Source organism: Rhinolophus sinicus, chromosome 3 (assembly GCF_057876585.1).
Source record: "Rhinolophus sinicus isolate RSI-liver-muscle chromosome 3, RSI-T2T, whole genome shotgun sequence".
In the NCBI taxonomy this organism is placed as follows: domain Eukaryota; kingdom Metazoa; phylum Chordata; class Mammalia; order Chiroptera; family Rhinolophidae; genus Rhinolophus; species Rhinolophus sinicus.
The window spans coordinates 113,769,209-113,781,902 of record NC_142503.1 but is presented as its reverse complement, the minus strand read 5'-3'; the positions used below and the strand labels follow the sequence as shown (position 1 = coordinate 113,781,902).

At 32.6% G+C, this 12,694-nt stretch overlaps 1 pseudogene; it reads right to left on the bottom strand.

Moving 5' to 3' along the window:
- Nucleotides 1-5,843: 5,843 nt before the first annotated feature.
- On the bottom strand, nucleotides 5,844-6,303 carry LOC109458476 (riboflavin kinase pseudogene; annotated as a pseudogene).
- Between the last annotated feature and the right edge of the window lie 6,391 nt (nucleotides 6,304-12,694).

Here is a 12,694-nt window from a genome sequence, read left to right as displayed (position 1 = left end):
TAACTATGATTTATGAGGCAAAAGAAAAAATATACATAAAGGATAAAAAGATAAGAAATTTCAGCAGAAGAATACAAGATACAAAACAGAACTAATTGCAAATTTTGGAACTGAAAATTACAACATTTAAATTAAAAAATAACAGGCTGGTAAATGGAGATCTGTGAACTTTAAGATAAGCCAAAACAATAACCCTCTGAAGAAGAGGTTTTTGAGCAGTTGAAAAAAGACTCTGGGAAATGAAGAAAAAAAAGGGAGGGGGTCTAATATACGTATAATTGAGTTCAGAAGAAGAGAAGAAAGAAGATGCAGCAGAAAGTGTGTTTGAAAAATAATGGCTGAAAATTCCCCAAATTTGATGAAATACAATCTTTACATATTCATAATATGTGGGATAACTACAAAAGAAAACCTGTCTGGGCACATTATATATATAAACTTCTGAAAGACAAAAGTAAAGGACAAGTATTGAAAGTTTCTATACAAAAACAAAACATTAAATATGAGAGGATTCTGTGAGAGTGGCAGAATAGGAAGAACCAGAATGTCTCACTACCTAGGCAGCAATTGCACTGACTGGATCTGATGTCACTCTTTTGGAACCTTGGAGTCTATTGAAGGCTTGTGAATTACAGAAGAAGACTTGGAGGATAAATTGCAGTTAATTTCTGTGAATTTCAGCTCTTCACAACAGCATCTACCCATCTCTACCCCTAGCCCTGTGGCACGTAGCCCTGAAAATATTCTAGGAGCAGCTTGCAGGTAGTTTGTGGGAGCTGGGGTGGACAAAATGACCCTGTTCAACAAATATCGGAGACCTGTGCTCTGATCACTAATTGCTGCTTTTGATCTCAGTGTGGCAGACAAAGAGGCAAGGTCATTGTTACACCTTCCTACACTGGTGCCTTCCCAACTCTTGCTGAAATGACTTCCAGGGGATTTAAAGGGCTAGTGCTATTTTCACACCTCCAACCCCATCATTTTTCCCTTTTTCCCCATTTGGGAGCCAGACATTAAAGACTAGGACATCCAAAAGAAACTTGAATATATGGGGGGAATGAGAAATTCAACACACAGGCCATAGGAAATGTACAGGCTCAGCAAAGGCTTGAGAAGAACTTAAGGTTGTAACATGGGTTGATCCTTGGCACAGAGACAGTTTATAATAATCAGAAAACAAAAAATTACTGCAAATGGAGTTCTAAATTAAAAAATAGTCTAAAAATTTAAATAATACAAAAAGAATAACAGAAAAATGCAAAGGGAAAATGCAGAGAAATAGCATTTCTCACCATCCAACATACACTACACACTGTACATTTCTTTCTTTCTTTATATTGTGTCAGTATTCTCACTTTCCACTGGAATGCATGTGAAAACAGATAATTTTCTGTTTTTATGTATTTACTTATACATTTCTGAATTAATTTCAATTTTACATTCCCTGATACATATTAGACTTAACTATTGGTTGAATAAATGATTAAGCTCCAGATGTAATATAATTTTTATTTATTAGGTAGAACTAATAATCTAATGTGAAACAAATATACCCACACGAGAGAATAAATGAAAACAATTTATATTCTTTACCTGAGTGCTAAATTCAATTTCATATTTTCTAAATCTTCCTATTATTATAACTACATATTCTTAGTTTTTGAATTATACTGTAATTTCTGGTTGGTTGGCAGCTCAAGTTACCACTTTAAAACCTATCAAGAAAAGCATGAGTAGAGAAGAATTATCCTTAATAGAGTCTGGTTGGAGTCAGATTATCAGGGGTTCAAGGTGCTTTATGACAAATGTTGTATGAACTTCTTAAGCTTATTCAATTGAGCTACACAGTATTTGAGAGAACTTTCTTATAGCATTTTGATATTCTAACATCTGGTTCCAGAAGTTACCATTAAATTGCAGGGGTATTTTGGGGTGTTGGGTAGGAGGATTACTAGAATTTAATAATTTTGAACATATTCATAATTACTAATAATATTATTTGGACATTTAGAATTGATGTGTGTGTTTTACATTACCTTTTAGATGTAAGTGTATAAAGTACTTTGCAAGGTATCTGTCACATATTTTCCTCTAAGATATTATTAAATAAATAAATAGGACTAGATGAAGTTACAACATCACTTCCCCTTCCGACTAGTTTTATCTGTTTATCTGGGCAAGTTTTAAGATTACCTCTGGGTTTGTTACGGGACTTACTTGGAGAGAGAGAAGAAGACTGAGAGAGACAGAGACAGAAATGGAGAGAGTTTGAGTGAAATTAGTTTCCAATGTTTACTGCTACTTTTCAACAGATCAAATACCACAGTGCAAGAAAATATGTGACTAAACAATGGCAGGGTTTTCAGTCAAGCCATTAGCTATAGCTTCTGAGTAGCTGGAAAAATTAGAATAGATAGAGAATAAGGATAACCCAATAGAAATGGATCATTCTTACAACCAAACATATATTAAGCTGTTCCCTGAAATGACTAGTTTACATTTTCATGTAAGATAAATTATAAATTAAGAAATAGAGGAAACATCAAAGGAGCTCAACCATCTAATTGGATTTTACCAAAACCTTTAGGGGACAGGGGGAAAACAAAACAATTAAAGTTTATTACAACAGGCCTAATTCTTTAAAAACCCACTTGGGAAGTGTTAACACTGAAAAATAAGAGAACCATTTATTTAATAAGGGGGCCTCCCAAGGCTATTTGGGAAGTTGCATTAACCAAGTCAGAAATATTCCTTAAAAAATTACTTAGTAAGTTAGTTCTCAAAAACGTAATCATAAGTTTAGCATGAACTTGGTGGAAAGTGCTCATATGTTTCACAAAACATCAGCTGAAGTGCCTCATCTGGGTGCCAGAGGACCTACTTTGAGGATGGAAATCAACCTTGGCTGCCAGGTGCTAGGGGCAGGATGCCCCTTCCAGCATGTCCACTGCTCTCTAAGGTCTCTCCACAGGCTACTTGGACTTCCTCACAGCAGGGTGGCTTGGTTACAACAGTGACTATCACAGAAAAGGCTGAAGTACCTATCATTTTTGTGACATTGCTCCAAAAGTCACATGGCATCCTTTCTGATGCATTCTATTCTTTGGAGTAGTCAGACGACTCTGCCCAGTTCCAAGGGAAGCGGATATAATCAACTGCTATAAGATTGATGTAAGAGTGGCAAAAAGATCCACATTTCCACACTCAGCTCTGTTTTGATCTACACACAATAATGCAGACAAAGTAAACACTTTAGCCCTCAATAAAACATATAAAAAGCTTACGTTTCCACACTTACATCATTTGAACACTTTCAGATGCTTATATTCAACTTTAACGAGGTAGGTTTCAATATTTTAGTGGTTCTGCTTACTTTATTCACAAATATTTATAATTGCTGGCTTACATTTACTACTCTATATAAATATGGGATATATCTTCATGCAAGTATTCTAATATTTTATTGTGCTGAATAAATCATGTATTTAATTACAACATAATTAAATTATTGCACTTTTTTGTTCTTCTTCCTTTTGACTTTGATTATTTTTACTTTTTTTATTTCAAAATGTTCTAGTCTAAACCATATTTGAATTATAATATTTTCGTCATTTTATTTTTGCTTCATTTTCTTAAAAATATGAAATATCAATTGGGTGCAACATATCTCTTTCTTAGTATTTTCTTGCACTTTTTTTGAAAAGAAAGAAGGAAAACATAAGATTATATAGGTGCTTTTCTTTACCTATTTGAATTAAATCAGTGGCAGTTTATGATAATTTTCAGATAAATACATTTTGATAATTAGTCCTAGCCATAGTCAGAATGATTCCAATGAACATTGTGACTATTATAAAATGAAACATATACAAATCTTTCAGTATGTATAGACATTATAAACCTATCTTAGTTCAAAAATTCACAAATCACTATTAATTGACAGCTAAATGGTTGGTTTCAGGCTACCTTTTGGCTGAGCCAACTGAGCTTGGTACCTGAATTCTAATCTGCTGTATAAAATATGTATAGTACTCAAAAGTAAATTCATACATCAATAAATAAAATTATTAAGAATTATATTGATAAAAGCAATCACTGTCATGTATAAAATCTATTTTTCTGTCATAAACACTATTTTTCTAAGTGTGGCTTGTCCTTTCTATGTTTATCTCAATATTAGTAATGATGCAGGCTGTGAATATAAGCAATGTTTAGAAATACAGCCTAAGATAATTATCTTTATTGTTCCTTTCATCTTCTAATTAAAACTGATACAATAATGTATGATGACAGTGCAAGTCAATAGGAACGATGCAATTATTTTTCTAAATGGATGAGATAAAACTTTTTTACTTAGTTTGCTTCAGTTTTGACTTTTACTGCTTTCATTTCAGTAAATAAACATTTGTGATTAGCAGCCAACACAAATATATTTTCTGTTAAATTTCATTTTATGGAATTTCTAGGTAGTAAATTATTTCCAATGTGCAGTGAAGTGATTATAAAATAATAGAAATATTTAACCTATTAAAGTGTTCTTTGAAATTGCAAATTATATGAAGCCAATTAAATAACCATTTGTTGTTTTTCATATATGATATACCCTTATCCAAAGAAGGTTCAATTGCTTAGAATATTGTTGGAAATCTCTCTTCTAAAACTTTCTCCAAAGATATAAACAGACCAATGAAAATTACTGTATTTTCAAAGCTATTGTGAACAAAATTATTATATCTCATTGTTAGTTCCATTGTTTCTAAAAAAAATATGTATATCTTTAAATAATAGCAAACCTTGTTCTAGAGACAATGGAACTACTAAAATTAAAGTAATTGATTTATATTTTATCCACTGATAGAAAAAAAACCTGGAAAAAATTTCAATATATTTTTTCTCACCAGTTGATTCTACAAATTTTGTTTTGTTTTGTTTTTTGTTGTTGTTGACTATTGAAGAATTAGAACATTGCTCTTTTGATTTTCTATACCTAATTTAAATTTTAAAAGTAACTTGTCTCTGAAAATAATTCTCATTTTTTTCTCTACTTCAGCATTTTGGGGTCATCTTTCTCCAGAATAATGTTTCAACAATAAAGTATATAAAAATAGCCTAAATTATTTTTTAAAAATTACAAACTATGTCACTGATACCACGAAATTGCTGAGAAAATATGTATATTTTTGAAAAATATTCTTTTTAATGTTTTAAAAGACAGACAAAAAATTAATAAGCAGAGGAAGTCTAAGCCAATTAGAACTAAGGCAGTTGTAACAAAAATGAACACAATATCAGTGATTCGATCTCATAAAGGAGATGACTAATTAAAATAAAATTTCACAAGTCTTCTATTTGTAACAATATATTAATGCACAAAATATCAAAAATACAAAGTATGAATTTTTCCTCTTAGGTTTATAATAAACTATCAAATCTCTGTGTAATACAATCTACTTTTATAAACCTTCTCTGTTTAGCAGATTATGCTATACAAGTAAATACATACCCATATTTTACCATGAGAATTACAGTTTTCATCTCAAACTAGTGACTCACCTTTTTACCCATAGTTATAGGCATTTCATTTCCATTACAAGGCACTTAAGACCTTTCTAGTGTTAGATTTCACAACATACTACATAAAAAGAACCTTCATTTTTAAAATAAATCTTTTTAGTAGTGTAGCACAATGGGTTTAATCGAACAGTTGAAGTTTAATATTGTTTAAAATAATTCATAGCTGTAAGAAAATGTTTGATTTTAAAAATATAACCAAGGTGAGAGTGCATAGTTATGAGCAGTAAAATACTAGAAAACAGTGAATGAATAAATAAGATGATTTTTTATCAGTGGTCAGTCATTATTTTGCTCTTAGGAAATGGGAAGAAATTGTCTACTTTGAGTTTCAAATGTTCTGGTAAATCTAGTCATTTCTTACCTTCCTCAATATCACTTTCAATGGCTGAAATAAGGGACTCTAAAAAATCAAAGTTCCTTTCTGGTCTGAGATAGCCAACAATGGCTACATTGAGGGTTTCCCCATAGTAGTCGTCTTTGAAGGTATGAGTTTCCACGGACTTCTTTGTATCCTTGTAGTATGCTTTTCACCTGATGCTCACCACCATATTATGGACATCTCCACTTCCAAAACTGGCCCCAACATAATAAATGCCCGTGGACACATCCGCTGGAAGATTATCTAGTTACTTGTTCAGGAAAGTTAGCCATGGGGATGAACAGCTGCTTGGAGCCAAGGACAAACCCCTGTACCACTTGGCGATGGCAGAAGTAAGGCAGGTACCTCATGATGCTGAGTGCTCTGGGCACCTGCTGGGGCCAGTCAGCAAGTTTGATGGAGATGGAGGCCATTCAGGGGATGCCTGTGTCACACCCAGGGGCCCCTGCCCTCACCAGCTCCACCCCACAGGCCAGGCTGACGCATAACAGGCAAGGAAGCTCCGGGGTGATGTGTCAAGGCAAGCCCCTTGGGCTGCTGACCCAACAGAGAAGCTGTCCAGCTGTCCAGTCACTCAGAGGCTGCACTGAGGGGAAAAAAAAAAAAAAAAAATATATATATATATATATATATATATATATATATATATAACAATCACCTTCTAATAAAAGATATCACTAAGAGTTTCCTAGCTTATTGAAGTATGCATTATGCATGGTAGATGTTTACAAGGTCAGACAATTAAGTTCGCAAACTCATCCTAGAAAAGGTGCTACATTCCTCATTGCTGAATATCACTATGGTTACCTTTGAAGTACTCCCCTTGGGAAGCTATGCAGTGACGCCAGCACCTAGCATTCAAAGGAATTTTGGAACTCTTTTTCTGGAATGGCCATCAGAGCTGTTGTCACATTATCCTTCATGTCCTGAATGTCATCAAAATGTCTTCCTTTCAATATTTCCTTTATCTTCGGGTAAAAAAAGAAGTCATTGGGGGCCAGATCAGGTGAGTAGGGAGGTTGTTCCAATACAGCTATTTGTTTACTGGCTAAAAATGCCCTCATAGACAGTGCCGTGTGAGCTGGTGCATTGTCGTGATGCAACAGCCATGAATTGTTGGTGAAAAGTTCAAGTCGTTTTTATCTTTTTCACACAGGCTTTCTAGCACTTCCAAATAGTAAACTTGGTTAACTGTTTGTCCAGGTGGTATAAATTCATAATGAATAATCTCTCTGATTTATATATATGTTAGCAACAACATTGCAACATGTGCTTGGACTTAATTGTCGAAACTCGTAAAACTTTACTAGATTTTTCTGCCGGATAACATATCTTGATGCCTTCTTAATAGAAAATTGTTCTTGAGCCAGACTACTTGGGTTTAAATCCTTGCTCTTCCATTTCTTGTCACGTTAGAAACAATATTTCACCAATCTCCTTTAATTACCATTTGGAAATTGGTAAAAATAAAAAAGGTACATCACTTACAATATTGGCCTAGAATTAAATATTTCACTTAAATGTTTAGAATATGATCTGTCTCTTAGAAAGTATATAGCTTTTGTTTTTCATGATTTTTCTGCCCAGGACCACATATTCAGGTGATGCAAATTATTTTAGAGTTGGCCTTATCAAAAATGATTGTCAGCAAAGTAAATACTAATTTTCTGCAACAAAATCACTTCTCTTGAAAGCAAATAAAAATGATATTTGAATTTTCCTTTTCTTAATGTTTGTTCTATAACTTTCCTGTACTAGCTTGAAAGAGGAAAAGCATCAGTTTATCTCATTGTTTCTGCCTCATGAACACTGACTTTCAAAATACAGAAAAATAATTTGGTACTCATTGCTTATTTTCTAGTGATTCATTTTACTGATTCCCAGCATGCTTATTTATACCTCCTGTTAGCAAATTTTAGAGTGCATTTCTGTAAGTGCTCTACATGAGACATCTCCATATTATAAATGGATTTTAAGCAAGCAAATCAAAGCACAGTTGACTTTTTTCCTTGTATTTATTCATTTACTTAACCACTAGAGAGAAGTAAAACACATAATCCCTGTTCACAGTGAATGTCAATGTTTGGGTTACTAGACTTTATCAAGGCTCTGACTGTCACTTTTTTTTCTAGTAGCTATGTTCTTTTTTCTCTCAGACTTAGAGTAAAGGCAAGAGATAATATTCTTTCAATTACATGGTTTTCAGTATGTTGATAACCTTTAATCTCAGCTAGATTGTTGAAAACTGAAAAAAGAAAAAAGACATCCAGGGCATAAATTCACTTTACAAATGTCCCTTTTGGAAAATGAGCAAAACATCTAATAATGTGCCTCAAAAAAAATCTCAATTATTTTAAACTAAAAAATGGTTTATATGACTACCAATTTATAGAAATTAGTCTAAAAGTTTTGAGAATAATACTAGTAATTTCCAAATACTTGTAATTTTTAATTGATTTAGTTCATACTTTTTACTATGTATTATGTTAAGATGACTCTGATCACTAAATGCTATGAAATATAAGATAAAAATAACTGTGAACTTAAAATAGCATAAGTTTGATATGCTAAGCATATCAAGACTAGTAAGAGCTTATTGAAGCCATTATTATGTAACATTTCAAGAAGCAAAGCAACGTAATGCTGTATGTGCTATGTATATCTAAGCTAAGACTAGCAATAGTTTTTTCACCTTACTCTTCTGTTCCTTTAAAATGAAAGATTGAAAACGATTTCAATGGTTCAGTGTATAATAGGTAAGTCAGGCCTTAAGAAATTGCTATGCTGTCTTCAGTAAAATAAGATTGAAAATGTCCTGATAATGGGATGATGACATCTTTTCTTTTTGGTTTGGATGTGTTAAGTTCAGAATAGAGTAAAATTATACAAATAAAAATAACTGGCAAATAAATATACCACAGTAGAATGTATCTCGTAAAATTTCTTCTATGTTTATTATTGAAATTTTGAATGACAATATTACTTTTCAAAATTAAGATCATCCCTTCAATTTACCAAATGACTTGACTTTTTTGAGTCTTAGAAGAGTAATAATTCCTAAGTAGTCTATTAGATGTACTCAAACATATTGAAATGCTAATGGTAATCGTATATTGGCTGGAAATGTATTATTATAATAAACAATGAATTAAAACATTTCATTACTTCTCTTATCTAGCCCACCAGCCCCCTAGGCTCAGCTCAAACATTTGTGCCCCAAATGCTTTATCATTTGTATTTGGAGATATATGTTGTTGTCATTTTGTGTTACAAATGATGGCTTTTATGCCAATTTCTACCATTGCATGATACTACAAATATGACTAAAAACTGTTAGCAAAGAGTTATTTTTAATCCCTTTGTCCATATTTCTACTATCTTCCTGCAGAATTACTGTTACTACAGTTAACTCTATGAGGATATTATTTCCAAAATGAGTCTTCTCATAACTGTGACTTTGCAGTACGAATTAAAATATTTTTTCATAAAATTTTTAATATTTTAATTTTTAATCATGACACATTTCAAACATATAGAAAATAGCAGAAACTAATATTACATATACCTATCTGTTTATTATTATAATTAAATATATATTACGTTACCTTTAACTGATTTTGTTTCTCCTTTTAGAAATAAAACCTTTCAAACATAGACAAAAGTCCACATACTATTGTTGTCCTCTTTCATTCCTCAGAATTAATCAAATTCCTGAAATTGGTATCATTTCCATATTTTTTACTATTCTCCTATTGTGTATGTTTTAATGCGAAATGTACATAGCACATACAGCATTATGTTGCTTTGCTTCTTGAAATGTTACATAATAATGGAGTCAATAAGCTCTCTTAGGATTTTGTATGTCACTGTAAAAGAAGTAAAATTGGCCAGTATTATCCTATGTATGCATTGCCCTTTTTGGTTTCATTATAAAATAAAACTATACTAATATACAGAGGGTGCTAAAAAATGTATACACATTTTAAGAAAGGAAAAAAAAAAGCTGTATTAAAATTATGATGATGGTGACCACTTTGAGCACCTCTTGTAATTGTAGAAGTCAAATGTGACTTGTACGCATCTTTTTTTATTGGTATATATTGAGTATTACAGTTTTAAAAAGATTTTTCCTTTCTTAAAATGTGTGTACTTTTTTTGGCACCCTCTGTATATATATTTGGGGTTCAACTCCTGGATAAGATGTATATACACACTACTTTTGTGTTTTAATGAATACTGGGGACTCTCACAAGTAGATAGAGCAAGCAGAATAGAGGCGAAGATCAGAATTCAAAAGACCATCAAAGGTGCAGTGAATTTAACATTTTTTCTCCCTCTGCTATCTCAATGCACCGGAAGAGACCATTGGGGGCTCCATGAGAAAGGCTTTAGTTCTTTCTTGCTCAAGGAGTCGGAAAGGGAACCCCTAACACTCTCAGAGAGTGTACAAATTTTTCTCTTTTGTTTTCTTTCCTCTATGCTCCTTTGCTCCATTCCTTTAGCAATCTCATTATAGCAGCAGCAGCTGGCAGTAATGGAAGCCTGACAGACAAAATTCTAAAGGAGAAGAGCTTTCCTCTTCCTTCAATGGGATACGTTTCTAAAAATTTGGTTAAATTTTCACCAGTTTTCTCTTTCTCTGTTCTCGTTTTTCTTGATGCTGGTTGCAGGAGCAGTTTTGGGAGTGCACAGCAAGCAGGGTATATAAAGCCACAGTGTTTTTTCTTTTTGTCTGGAGTTTCAGAGATTAGCCCACATATTTACCATTTCCATATTCTTTCTTTCTTCCCAATGTCCCAAGATTTTCTTTATTTGATTTTTTTTTTAATTGACAAATCTCAAAGGTTGACAAAGAAAAAAGTGAGAAGACACAAATTCCTGGTATCAGGAAAGAAGCAGGAGATATAACTAAACACCTTAGAGACATAAAAAAGGATGATAAGGGAATATTAGAATCTACTTTATACTCATAAACTTGAGCTTTTAGTAAAATGGACCAAATCCTTGAAAAGCACAATCTGCCACAACTCACATAATATGAAATAATAATTTTAATAGCCCTGTAACTATTAAATTGAATTAATTCATTAAGAAACTCCCAAAAACGAAATCTCCAGGCCCACATGATTTTCTTGGAGAATTCTACCAAACTTATAAAGGAGAATGAACAGTGAATCTAGACAATTTCTTCCAGAAAATACAAAAAGAGGGAGTCTTGTCAACTCATTTTATGAGGACAGGATTACTCTAATACCAAAATGAGAAATGTTATGCAAAAAGGAACCTATAGACCAATATTCCTCATGAATAAAGATGTAAAACTTCTCTACAAAATGTTAGCAAATGTAATCCAGCAATATATACACAAAAATTATATATCTGACCACATGGAGTTTATTCCAGCAATACTAGGCTGATTCATTATTTGAAAATTAATCACGGTAATCCATCATTTTAACAGGCTAAAGAAGAAAAATTACATAATTATATAATTGTATTCTGAAAAATCATTTGACAAAATTCAGCACCCATTCATTTAAAAACTCCAGCAAACTTAGAGGTAGGATTCTGAGTTTGATAAAGAGCAACATTAAAACCTTAGAGTAAGTGTCATACTTTAAAAGCTGTGTTTTTCACCCTTGAGATTGGGAACAAGGCAAAAGTTTTCTACTCTCAATACTCTTTTACAGCAGATGACTGCGAGTTCTAGCCAATGTAATAAGACAAATATTAATGAATGAATGAATGAATGAAATAATGCGTAAGCACAATAAAAAAAATGAAACCATCCTGATTTATAGGTAACATGAATTTTTAATGGAGAAAATATACCCAGAAATCAAAGAAACAAAGAGCAAAAACAATCAGAACTTCTAGAACAGAGTTCAACAGGGTCACAGGACACAAACACACAAAGATTCTATATTTTTATATGTGAGTAGTGAACATGTGATCATCAAAATTAAAATATCACAATATGATTTATAACTGCTCTAAAAATGAAATACTTAGATAGAAATCTAACAAAACACATGCTAAAAACTACAAAATCCCAATTAAATTAATAAAAGCTTTCAATAAATAATACTTTGTTTAAATAAAACATACAGTGTTCATGGATTGGAAGACTTAACAAAGCAAAGATGCAACGCTATCTAAATTGGTAAACAGATAACATATCACCTGAACTACTCTTGCTTTTTTCCCTTGGAACTTTTATGCCAGTGTGTTATTATTCAGAGTTACTCAGGCTGCACATAGATGCAACTCAGAAGTGTGAGGATTAATATACCCCAGGAAAACCCCTCGAGTTTAGAGGGGAGTGGTGGACTGAATAGATAGATAAAAGGCTCCCACCTCCCATCCTTTAGGTAGACAATAATGGCAGGCATTTGGATGCATGTCAGGAGTCCCTAGCAGAATCATACACACATTACCCAGAGCGGCAATCTTGGTAATGCACACTCAAACTGCCTTTTCCTCCTCTCCTGCATCTTCAAATAAACTACATCTATATAAATCCTTGGCACACAGATTTTGCATTTGTAGAAACAGAAGATAAGACAGTAATACTAGAATATGGAGATATTTCTTTCTTTCTTGAAGAAATGCTTCAAAATATACAGAATATCCTCTTTAAAAAAAAAAAAAAAAGAATAGACTTACTTTGTAGAGCAGTTTAGGTTCACAGCAAAATTGAGTGGGAAGTACGGAGACTTACCATAATACTCCCCCAGTCTC